General features: G+C 39.4%; 1 long non-coding RNA gene across 1 annotated transcript in view; it reads right to left on the bottom strand.

Moving 5' to 3' along the window:
- Positions 1–681: 681 nt before the first annotated feature.
- The window catches only part of LOC120594862 (uncharacterized), a 38777-nt gene continuing 27696 nt past the window's right edge, over positions 682–11762 (bottom strand). Inside the window, exon 5 of the long non-coding RNA XR_005650725.1 lies at positions 682–897. This is a non-coding gene — a long non-coding RNA (uncharacterized LOC120594862). The remainder of the gene's footprint in view (positions 898–11762) is intronic.

Here is an 11762-nt window from a genome sequence, read left to right as displayed (position 1 = left end):
CCTCTGTGGTTGTCACAAGGAGAGTTCACAATAAATCTGACTATCTCCTTCCTGACACACGGTAAGATGGCACTTCCCTATTGTTATTTTCTTTGGCCAATGACTCAATGAGTGTTTGCCATGTACTCTTTGCCCTCTGACGGACAGTTTCACTCCATCATCATGAATCCCTGCTGAGGACTAGAGGACTCAGAGTGACCCTCAATGCATATGTAGTGAATGCAAGAAATAAACCATTGTTGTTTTAGACCACCGAGATTTTTAAATTGTTTGTTACCACAGCTTAGCCTTAACTTATCCTGACTGGTAAATCCCTGATGCTTAGAATAGTGCTTACAATATGGCAAATACTTGGGGGGAAAAAAAAAAGTCTTTAAAAGAAACAGCTAATGGAATTAGTAAATTAATGAGTAATAATAAAGTATCCCTACAAGATAAAATCAAATATATAGAATTTAAATTAAATGTACAGCAGCATTCTGATGAAACCACTTTGCTTTTAAAGATTAATTCATTTAAGCTTAGTCTGTAAATTGTGACCACACTGACAACCAAGATAATATGATGATGAATCTGCAATTATATCTCCAGCCCTTTATATCATTATAAAATAATAGTAATAATAATAATAACAATAATAGCTATCATGTATTAAGTTCTTGTAGCTGTTAGAGATTGTACTATGAGCTTTACATGTATCATTTTATTTAATAATTGAAACAATTTTACAGATTGCAAAACCGAGAACTAGAAAAATTAACTTTCCTGAGACCACACAGCTAAGAATTGGCAGAGCAAGTATTTAAACCAGGTCTATCACTTTCCAAAGGCTGTGCTTTGTATCCAGAGCCCAGGAGATTCTGTTTTTCCAGTGCCCAGTGAAGTTCACCTTTAGTCCTACAAAAGAGAAAAAAAAAAAGTAAAATCAGCATTGAGAAAACATTGTTCATCCATCTGGTTGGCAAAAATTAAAAAGGGTGAATCATCCAGTGCTGGCAAGATTGTCAAAAATAGGCATTCTTACATTGTGAATAAGATGTGAAATGCAATCATGTTTTTGGAAAGTAAACTGGAAATATCTATTAAAATTCAATACCCTTTTTCCAAGAATCCCACTTTAAGGAATCCTATGCTATAAAAAATAAGGACACCAATATGTACAGATGTATGTACAAGGATATTTTTAGTGTCAAAAGCCTGAAAGGGAAACTAAATGTCTATTCATAAGGAAATGATTGCATAAAGTTCAATAAGTCCATGCAATGGGGTGTTACCTAACTATTGAACGGAGTGAATGAGTTCCATATCCATGTTGCCCAGAGAGATGTCCATGATGTACGATTAAGCAAAAGCAAATTTTATAAAATGTTTATAGTATGATTCATTTTTATAAAAAACAAACCAAAAAAGGTCAACGGTAAAAAACAACAAATGTGTATATATGTTCATATGGGATGTGGAAGGATATGTACCAGCTTTTGATTGATTAGTTCCCTTGAGGGGATGAGAGAGGAAAGAAATGAGGAAATATTTTTTACCTCTTCTTTATGCAGATTTATAGGGTTTCACTTGTTCTTGAGATCTAAAAGATTAATCTAGTCTTTTTTAAAAGACATGTATGGCATTCATTGTTTAAGATCTCAAAAATATGTGAAACACTGTAAATCCGCATAAAGGAAAAGTAAAAAATATATTGGTCACTCCTCTTTATGATTCCCTTCTCAGCCAATACAACTGGATCCAGTGCCCACTCTCCTCCATTTGCCTCAATTCCTTGAAACTAGACCCTGCTCCCTTGTACCTTGGGTCTCCCAGAATAGGCTGTCAGGCCATTGACTCACACCCCCCATCTCATGGATAGTACACTTTGGCTCCCCAAACACAATCAAACACACTGCAGCGTTCCGATAAAATGACTTTGTTTTTTAAAATGGATCATTAAGGATCATTCCAACCTTTCAGTAGCTGGAAGTAAGGCAAGTAACAAATATATAAGTATTCTCTTAAAATGCCAATATTCCTAGGTTATACAAAGTCAAGCACTCATCCATTAATGTAAATGAGAAGTAATCTGATTGACCAAATCCTAGAAAAGATAAAATACACAGGGAGTGAATTTTGTTGGAAAGAGTGGGGATCGGGAGCAATGATAGTGATAATTTTAGAGCTTACGGTCCTTTCTGGAGTGGGGCCAGCTTGCTCACGTGCCTTTCAGAGTTAAAGCACATGAGCAAACTGTGTGCCAAGTAGACTAAGGAGAGGACAAGAGGGACAAAGATGTTTCAAAAAAAAAAAATTAAAATTAGGCCAGGTTGGTTCTGTGTCCCGGAAAGGGAAAGGAACCTCCTTTCCTCTGCCCTCCACTAAAGAACTCTAATCCAGAGAACTCAGGCTACTATTGTGAGTTGTGCTAGGTTATGAGTCTAATAAGCTCTTATAAAAATATTTCTTGACTCGCAAACTTTAGAAATGTCAGGTACGTGTGTTGTATTAAATGAACAAATAAGTGAATTACCTTAAAAATAAAGTCAGTATGTTTTCATTAGTAATCTATTGGAAAAGGTAGGACAATTTGTTTAATAGAAGTCTGAATGGAGTCAATGACTTGTGAGCTAAAGAACAATTTGGGAAGAAATAGGAAGAAATAGCATCTTCTGCACTAGTTTCTTTAAAGCTGATCCATAAACTTGGTGGCTTAAAATGACAAAAATCTATTCCCTCATAATTTTGGAGACCAGAAGTCTGAAATCATTGTGTCAGCAGGGCGACACACCCTTTTATGGCTCTAAGAGAGAATCCGTCCTTGTCTTTTCCAGCTTCTGGTGGCTCCCAGCAGCCCTGGGTGGTCTTTGGCTTCCCATATCTCATGTAGAAAGAGGAATATCTTCTAAATCTCAGCAAGAAACCACAACGTACACTGCATAATATCAATCATTTATATAATTTGGACTTGTATAAACAGAAAGACAGGGATGTTTAAGGAGACCAGAGGAGGGAGGTACTGCAAACTTCATGGTATTTTGGGTACCATTCCAAAAAAAGAATATTCTGATTGCAATCACCATTAATAGTTTTACCTAGATCAGAATTTCTCAAACTGATTTTCGACAAAAACTAATTCTATGAGATGTTAATAGATTAACATTGTACATAAACACACAGACATAGTTTTGTGCTCAAATTCAAAATATTGTATTTGTGAGAAGCAAAGCTAAGACCATGGTAACCTCACCAGAGGGCAGTGGTTTCGAGGGCTGCCCCAAGCAGCCAGCTGCACTTTCTCGGCCTAACTCCCGCCTCTTCCTGCAGTCCTCTACTCCTGCAAAATGTGCACACATTCCATATGTTTACAGCTTCTTAACAAGAGATTGAAATTTTTCAAGCATTTTAGTTTCTCTGCATCACTGAGCTGAAGGAAGCAGCTGTTCTCCTAAGTTAGAGAAAATCGTTTATCCAAATACTTAACCAACTTGCACAGTATACTTCAAATCACTTCATTTAATGAATTTCTTAAATGATTTAAAAATCCTAAAAATGACATTTGACAATGTGAGTGTGCTGTAAAGCATTCTGAATTTCCACCTCTTTGAAGATTCGCTAAAGATAAAAGAGATTGCTATATGTGCCTCATTTAAAAGTTAGAACTGTGGGCTTCTTTCACATATACACATGCGCCTTGCGCACATGCATGCATGCATACGGTACACTCCTAGCCCTGCACCACACTCACCTCCTCACTGCCAGGCATATCAGTTTATAAGCAAGAAAGCACACATGGTGCATCAGAACAGAAACCAATGAAACCAGGTTCCAAGAAGAGAACAATAAGAATGGGGCAGGAGCAAAACATGATCAAAACCCCCCACTACTTAATAAAAATCCATTGTGTTGTAGCGCAGCTCTAAATTTCCAATTTAAATTCATTCTCATCGCTGACCCTAAAACAGCCTCGAGCAACTTGAAGCTATCCCCTCAGTCAGAGAAATAGCAGAGACAAACTACCATTAGTGGTTAGTTTGATCAAGTAAGCCAATGCCTTGGGTGAGATGTGGTTGTCAGGGCCAGGGACAGGGGGAAGATAAACCTACTAGGCACTAAATAAATGTTTGTTAGATGGATGGATGGACAAAGGGATGGGGAGACTTGAGAAAACAATCCCCGGAAAAGAGAAAGTTGTTTAGACTTTCGATGACATAATAAAGTGGTTAATGTGCTCTGTGTTGAACCACAACTTTCACACACTTACCTTTTATAAAATTAGAATATGTTTAAGCTGTTAATTCTAAAATTATCAGCTAATTGGAACAATATGTCTTCAGTATCAACAAGTCATTGTGTGTATGTGTGGACTCAAGATGTGGATCTATTCGTAAGCATATTTTTATTCCTTAGAAGATGCTTAGAATCCCAGATACCCCCAAATTTCAGAAAGTTGCCTCTAATTTTAATGCCCTCTAAGAATACTTTGATAGCCGTGCTCCTTGCTGTGAACTAAGCTAAGAATATTTTTAACCTCTCACTCATGTAAATTCAAAAGACACTGAGCACTACACTTTCTGTGCTTTGGGTGAAAGGTATAACAGATTTCAAGCTTGCAAAGCCAAGTACGGGCATCTGGGTTTCAACTCTGGGTGTATGATGTAGAGCAGATGGCTTTAGCCAACCCAGATCTTAGTCTCCTCACTAGTAGAATACAGTGTGATAGATTAGAATAACTTCTTAAATTACATTAAGAAATATCCAGTGAAAATAAAAAGTAATAGAATAATTATCATGTACTTAAAAAACAAATGTTATTGGTAACCCTGTGAACTGAGCTCATCAAGGAAGCCCAGACTTATAAAAGGAGGCCCTGGATAAAACCAGCTCTGAGGAGCAAGGACATACATCTCTATAACTGGCAATTATGAATACAGGGTTCTAGACAGAGATCTGCCATTCGCGATTAGGTTTTTGCAAGGGCACAGACACCTAGCCAAGAGGTGACTAAAAGCATGTTCAAATGGGACTCTGGATTCCAGCTAAGAACAAAGAATATTACGTGCCCACCTATTTTAAAAAGAAGTACAAGGTCATTGACGCAGGACTTCCTGAGAATGAGAAAACATGCTCTGCCACCTTAAGCCCATCAACCTTCAGGCTATAAAAGAAAGAACTGAAGATTCCTTAAGATTGATAGAAACGTGGAAAGAGATGTCAGAGGTGCTAGGTGCCCCCTTTGCCCACTCCAAGAGTGAGCAGGGCCAGCTTCCACAGAGAGCTTGACGTGAGTCAATGAAGTCCAGAGGATATATACAGGCTGATGAAGGCAAGAGGGTGGCAGTGCTGCCCCAAGGGTCAAGGGAGGAGAAGGAACCTCCATGAGAGCAAGCTAACCATAGGGAGGAATGTATGTTTTGTGTAGCCAGAAGGACCTTGTGGAAGATAGCAAGACTTACTGCAGCTGGAAACAACCCCATCGAAGAAGTCTACTCGCCTGGACTAGTGACCCCAACAGAAAGGATCTGTGCAGAGGATGGGGCCAGACAGGGGTATAGTGAGAGGTTCCCATATGGAAAAGTGCCCAAATACCCTAGGTGTGCCCCATCTGCCACAGCCAGAAAGAACCAACCCAAACTGCAAACTGAGCCAGTCAAGTCAGATTTTCCTGCCCCTCCTTCGCACGCGCGCGTGTGTGTGCGCGTGCGCGTGCATGCAGCACTCTGTGCCAAAGGAACAGCACAGAGTAAGGAAGAGAAAAGGCTGACACCACAAGTTTCTGAGCCTGTAGGCCCAGGCATCAGGCACACTGAAGATGCTTGAAGGAGAGATAAAAACTTTTGTTTAGATCGGACTGAACTTTATAAGATCCTGTAAAGGAAACTATGAATTAATACCTAAAAGTGACAGCAGAAGCTCTGGAATCTGCCCAAAATATCAAGGGGTAGGACAGAGAGATTTCTAAATGCACATGTAAAAAAAAAGTGATGCAAGAACATAAAATTATTTTGTGGTATCTACCCCATCAAGCTCAGCTTTTATATAAATATACTGCCATTATTATCTTCAGAGTCTTCTTTTTAATAAATAAAACTTTATAAATATAGTCACCCCTCCTGATAGCATTTATCTCCCTCCCTCCTAAGGAGCAACCTTGATGCTGAAGTTGGTATATGTCATTCCTGCCTATGTTTTTATATTCTCACAATGTAATTATGTATTTGAAAACAGTATATGGTATTTGTTTAAAATTTTTGGAATGCTGTCTAAGGTCCTTTGTAACTATAATTCTATGGTATAGTTTAGCTTTTTTATTTTAATAAAATAACAGAATTGAATTTAAAAGTTCCCTCTCTACACTACGTGTCATAGCTCATGAATGAAATACTGCAGCTCATGACATAATAATACAGAGGAGCTGGGCCTGAGCCATTGGCTGTGCTAAATTAAATGAAGCAAAAAGCAAGGCAGGTGTGCTGAGAGGAAAAACAAATCACAGCGCAGATACAAAAGGCATCCAGAAGAGGGCAATATCATCTAATAAAAACTGCACATGCCTGAGTGGCTGCTTTGGATAATTAATTTGGATAATTTATAAGCATAGGCCTCTAACAGAATTCTTAAGTGCTAGAAGGTAAAATTAGAAAACACAAGCCTGATCATATGAATCATTTGCCCAAGTCACAAAGCTAGTTATGTTTACTACTTCTGCCGTCCAGTTCAGCACATCAAGAGGTCTATTAGCCGCCCTGCAAATGATTCAGCAGACACGAGAAATCAGGTTGGTCTAAATCAGCTCATGGATGATAGCTATACTTTTTATTGAATTTCTTATGATCTTTCATGCCAGTTTTAAGCCCTCATCATGTTCAGCTGGGTACTTCATTCACCATCAGGGTGAATGAACCAGAGATGAAGAATTTGCGAGCCGATAAAATGATGATGCTGATGCAGGGGTATTGTTAACTCAAAAAAAGAGACTCTATCCTCTAATTCTTTACATTTGTTTTAAGCGTATGCTGATAATGTTTTGTGTAAAATTTTTAGAATGATTTCAAAGGTACATTCATTCTATTGACCACCCAGATGGGATAGAATTATTAGCCAGGTTAGGATGGTTTAGGCAGAAGCCACAAAGAAAGCCCAACACTGCAGTAGAAAACACTATAAACAGGGGTCAGCAGGTAGGCACAGAGCCTATTTCTGTAAATAGTTTGATTGGAACACAGGCTTGTTTGTTTACATATCATCCCTGGCTGCTTCCCACAGTGCTGGGATTGTATTATTTACGAAAATAGGGTATAGGACAAATTTGCTTGTTGAAAGTCCTTCATTGACCCCAGCTTTATAGTGTTAAGAAACTGATATGTTGGGTTTTCTTTGTGACTTCAGCATCAACCAACCTATCCTAACACTTTCCCACAACTCTCTACTTCCTTCAGAAAGACTGTAACTCTAAAGCTCTTCTAAGGAAGAAACAGAGAAAGCACTGTCTCGATTGGCCTAGTCAGTAATGGTTGTCACCTAGGGCTGGGCACACCAGCCCACAAAGGAGAGAATAAATTTAGGGTAGACAACTAAAGGTGTCCCTCAGTTCTAGTATGTTTTAGGCCCCAAGGAGGTCTACTGATGTTAGTTTTCCAGGATTTCATGAACAGGTATGCATCTTTGTATCCATCCCTTAGTTTGAAAAATTATTTGTTGATATACCTGTCGAATGTCAACCATTGAGCCAGACATCAGAAGGGGCAGGAGATGAGGTTGGACATTCTGGCCCAGAATATGCAGGGTTTGTGTCCAAGTATGAACGGAAGGTTTTGTGAAATAATATAAAAATTTACGCCAAATAAGCCACAGATTTACACACTGACTTGAGTCTCAATACATTTAACCTGCAAGTACTTTTTGAATGACCTGGCTTACTATGACTTTTTACTGCATATCCATAAACACAGTTCTGCTTTGTGATCATTATGATTATTTTTAAGTCCTTTAGTAAATACAAATGGCAATGATTCTACATGTAAGAAATGTACTAGAGTTTTTGTTTTATTTCTATGTAAATCCTCCATCCTGTGAGGGTGACAAAAAAACTGTATCGCAGTGAATTTGTGATTCTCCAGGGTTGTACCTAAGCCTAAGGAAGAGGAGGCACCTTTTGAAGGAGGGGAATAGTCTCGATATTGATGGCATCTGGACACGCAACTAATAGTTAAGACTCGATCCCATTAGCTACCTGCTGGTTGAAGACACATCCCTCATTCCAAGCCTTGTGGTCCCTGCAGGGATGACATATGGCTTGCTCTGCCCTCCTCTCTAGTGAAGTCATTCTGCAGCTCCTCCCCCCACAGTGCAGTGTAGGTGACTCCATGAGGCTGCTAAGACCCCTCCAGGCTCAACTGTCAATGTGGTCATTTCTACTCTGAAGTCCTGTTGTCTTCATAGGCTCTAGCAGGAGAACAAGGTACGGCCCTTACTCCCCATATTATTAAATCCTACCATTCAAACTGAGGGTTCTGTTGCCCCCTGGGACTCAGGCAGGAGGGTATGCATGAGCCACTCTCTATGAGCCCCCTTATCCATGTGTTCTCAAGGCTTCCCTATCTCTTCTTCCCCTCTGGAAACTTTCAGCCAGTTATTTGTTGCTGTGAGTTTATACATATACATGTGTGTATAGATACATACACATATATGTATATATACATATATGTGTGTGTAGATACATACGTATATATGTATACACACATATATGTGTATGCATCTACACACACACATATATATTTACAGTAATATATTTTGTCCTCAAGTATTTTTAGTTCTAAATCATTTAAATTTCCCCAAACCAGAGCCCTCCCAAAAAGGCCGAAGATACTACAAGAGCATGTGGGAATGTATCCAAAAGGGAGAAAGAGGAGAAGAAGGCTGCTTTGTCAGCCCGTCTCTCTCCTCCCCATGAGACCTGCCTCATGGCCAAAGCAAAGCCATAGGAGTGCCCCTCCCTACCACATGAGTTCCACCTGCACGTCTGAGATTTTTCTTCCCCTTAAAATTACCTTTCAACTTCAAATGAAAATAATTTATGTGAATATACACAATGAGTTGTGGGCGAAGCACACTCTGAGCTAAAGGACAGGTGAATGAATGAAGTACATCTTGAAGGCTGAAAGAGGGCTGGCAGATTGGGGAGCTGGAGAAAAGCTGCCAGACATATAAGTCAAAGAGGATAACCTCAACTTGTACAGATACAAGTTGGCACTTGGCATATTTAAAGAATTGCAAGTATTTCACATATAGTCATTCTCCTCATTTACATCAATTATGTTCTATAAAGTATTTGCAAACATTGAATGAGCAAATCCTGAACCATTGCTCCTAGAGGAAAATATGAGATTGTTTCCTGCAAGCCTCTGGTCACAACATTTTCATCAGTCAATCAATACTTAACCTTCTTTTATCTGTGTTTGCTTAAAGATACCGTATTTAAAACGTATCATTGATTCATTAGCATTGAACTCACAGCTAACAGCACTGTAACTCATGCCTGAACAAAGCTTATCTAACACACCTAATTTCTTCGTAAGGCACATCGCAATCTTCTTGCATTTAGGAACACTAGACAGCACTTCAGCACTACACATAGGGGCCATTTTAAACAGTGAAATCACCAACAAAATGTACAAAAATGAAGAAAATGTGGCACTAAATAAACCATGAAAGGGACGCTTGTTTACAGAATGCGAGCTGGAACAAGAAGGCAGTGTCACCTTGTATGACTCCAGCTGGGAAATAAGCACGTGGGACAACTCAAATTTTTCACCACTCTGCATATGCGCATGCCCATAATGACCACCAAAATGCCCCAAGTGTTGATTTTGGGGTTACCAATAAATTTTATGGAGTAGGCAAATTTACAAATATGCAATTTACAAATAAGGAGGATTGGCTGGAGCTGCAGCAAAGGGTAGTTGCTAGCATGTACAATTGCTTTGGGATATGAAGCCAGAGAAGCCAGAAAATGAGTTGCCAAGGGCCACATGTGTCAAGCTCCTGAGCATGCCCTCCTTCAGGACCGGGAGTATGGAGGAAGCAGGTAGGAAGTAAGACAGTAAAGTGAGTCACTGACCTCAGGGAAGGAGTTCCCTGGTATGGGGAACTTGCACAGGGCTGGTGGCTGGTGGGAGATGCTATTTTGAGTTTATCCCAATTAATGCCATTCGGCAATGCTCTAACTTCATCAGGATCCTAGGAGAGAAGGCTAAAAGAAATGTCAAGATAATCTATACAAGGCCATTAAAAATCGGCCAATTCTGCATTTACGGAAAAAGAAAAAACAAAAACAAAACGCTGAGCACAACAGCACAAGCAGAGGGCAGAAGGAGCAACAGCCCATTTGAACAATAATGTTAAACAGTTAACATTGGAGCAGTAAATATAATCAGATGCCCAGAGTGGGGTCAGTGACCCTGGAAGCCTGCCAGAGGTTCAGAGTGTCTTATGACCCTACTGGTTCCCAAAGGATTGAGGCTGAAGGGATTTCTGGTACCCTGTGAATGTGACCCCTTCCCAGCCTCAAGCTTAGGGGACGCAAGGGGTACTTCTTATAAACAATCACAAGTTATTTCACAACTTCTGTGAGACTTTTTTGGGAGTTTCCATCTGACACCTGATGTCACAGTAAATACATTTTAAAGCTTTTTAATTCCCAGATAAAGTTATTTTTCCTGGAAAACAACTGTTGAATGTGAATATTTTCCCTCAAGACTCATTATGTTTTAATTTGGAGCTAAAAACTAAAATGCCAATGAAAACTACATCATTTTTACAAACTGCTCTCCATTCTCAAGTTTCGCTACGTTATTTTAACAATTCTAGGTTTCAAATCCTTTATCTGTAATGTAGAAAGCTTAGAGTCCATGCTGTCTTAGGTCCCTAAGATTTAAACTCTTTGAACCTAGAACTTGGGTAAGGTTCATGCCACATTGTAAACAGACACTCAAATTCTGAATCAAAAATTGTCATTGACTGTTGAGAATGGATTCTCAGATGAAGCGTCACAGAATTTAGCTCCACCTTTATAATGCCTGGAGGCAATTGAAAACTGTACTGCTAGATTTTAGAAGAGGTAAACATTTAACGTTGTCAAACTGCCTAAGTATAAATAGGTAGAAAACTGCTGATGGCCTGGGGAAGGAGTGGGGGAAGAGAGGGAAGCAAACTCATTCCCTAAGCATCCACTCAGCTGAAATGGGCTCTGGACACAGGAAATTCAGAATTCCTGGGCTGATTAAATTCAGCTTCTCAATGTCAGAGCCTTCCCCCGCTCTCTGAGAATAAGATGAATTCCCCTAGACACAGTAGAGGGGAAGCCTAGCCTGGACTTTGCCTTTGGCTAAACTGAATACAGAGGGCTGACTTAAGTGCTACTTGTTTAAATGAGAGAAAATGGTAACAAGGAATGGTAAGAAAGATGCCAAGGAAAATAATCTTAATATAAATTCATGAATGAGAAACCTAATTTGTTTTTTTTTTTATCAGCAAAAATCAAAAGTGATACATGGTAGCTGGAGAATAGAATAAACTCAGATAGGAGGTTCTTGCTACTTCCTGTCCTAAAAAAAACCGACCAACAATATGACCTTTGTGACAGAACATGCAGGATCACAGGCATGGCCATACCCCAGGGGAGGGGGCAAGAGATGGCCTCCTCTCTTTAGAAAGGAGCAAAGATGATTGATTCTATCAGGCCTCTACCCTACAATCAATACTCATCTGACCAATGAAGC

This window comes from Pteropus medius, unplaced genomic scaffold (genome assembly GCF_902729225.1).
Source record: "Pteropus medius unplaced genomic scaffold, Ma_sr-lr_union100, whole genome shotgun sequence".
In the NCBI taxonomy this organism is placed as follows: domain Eukaryota; kingdom Metazoa; phylum Chordata; class Mammalia; order Chiroptera; family Pteropodidae; genus Pteropus; species Pteropus medius.
The sequence above is the reverse complement of the archived record's forward strand: the minus strand, read 5'-3'. Positions and strand labels throughout refer to the sequence as shown.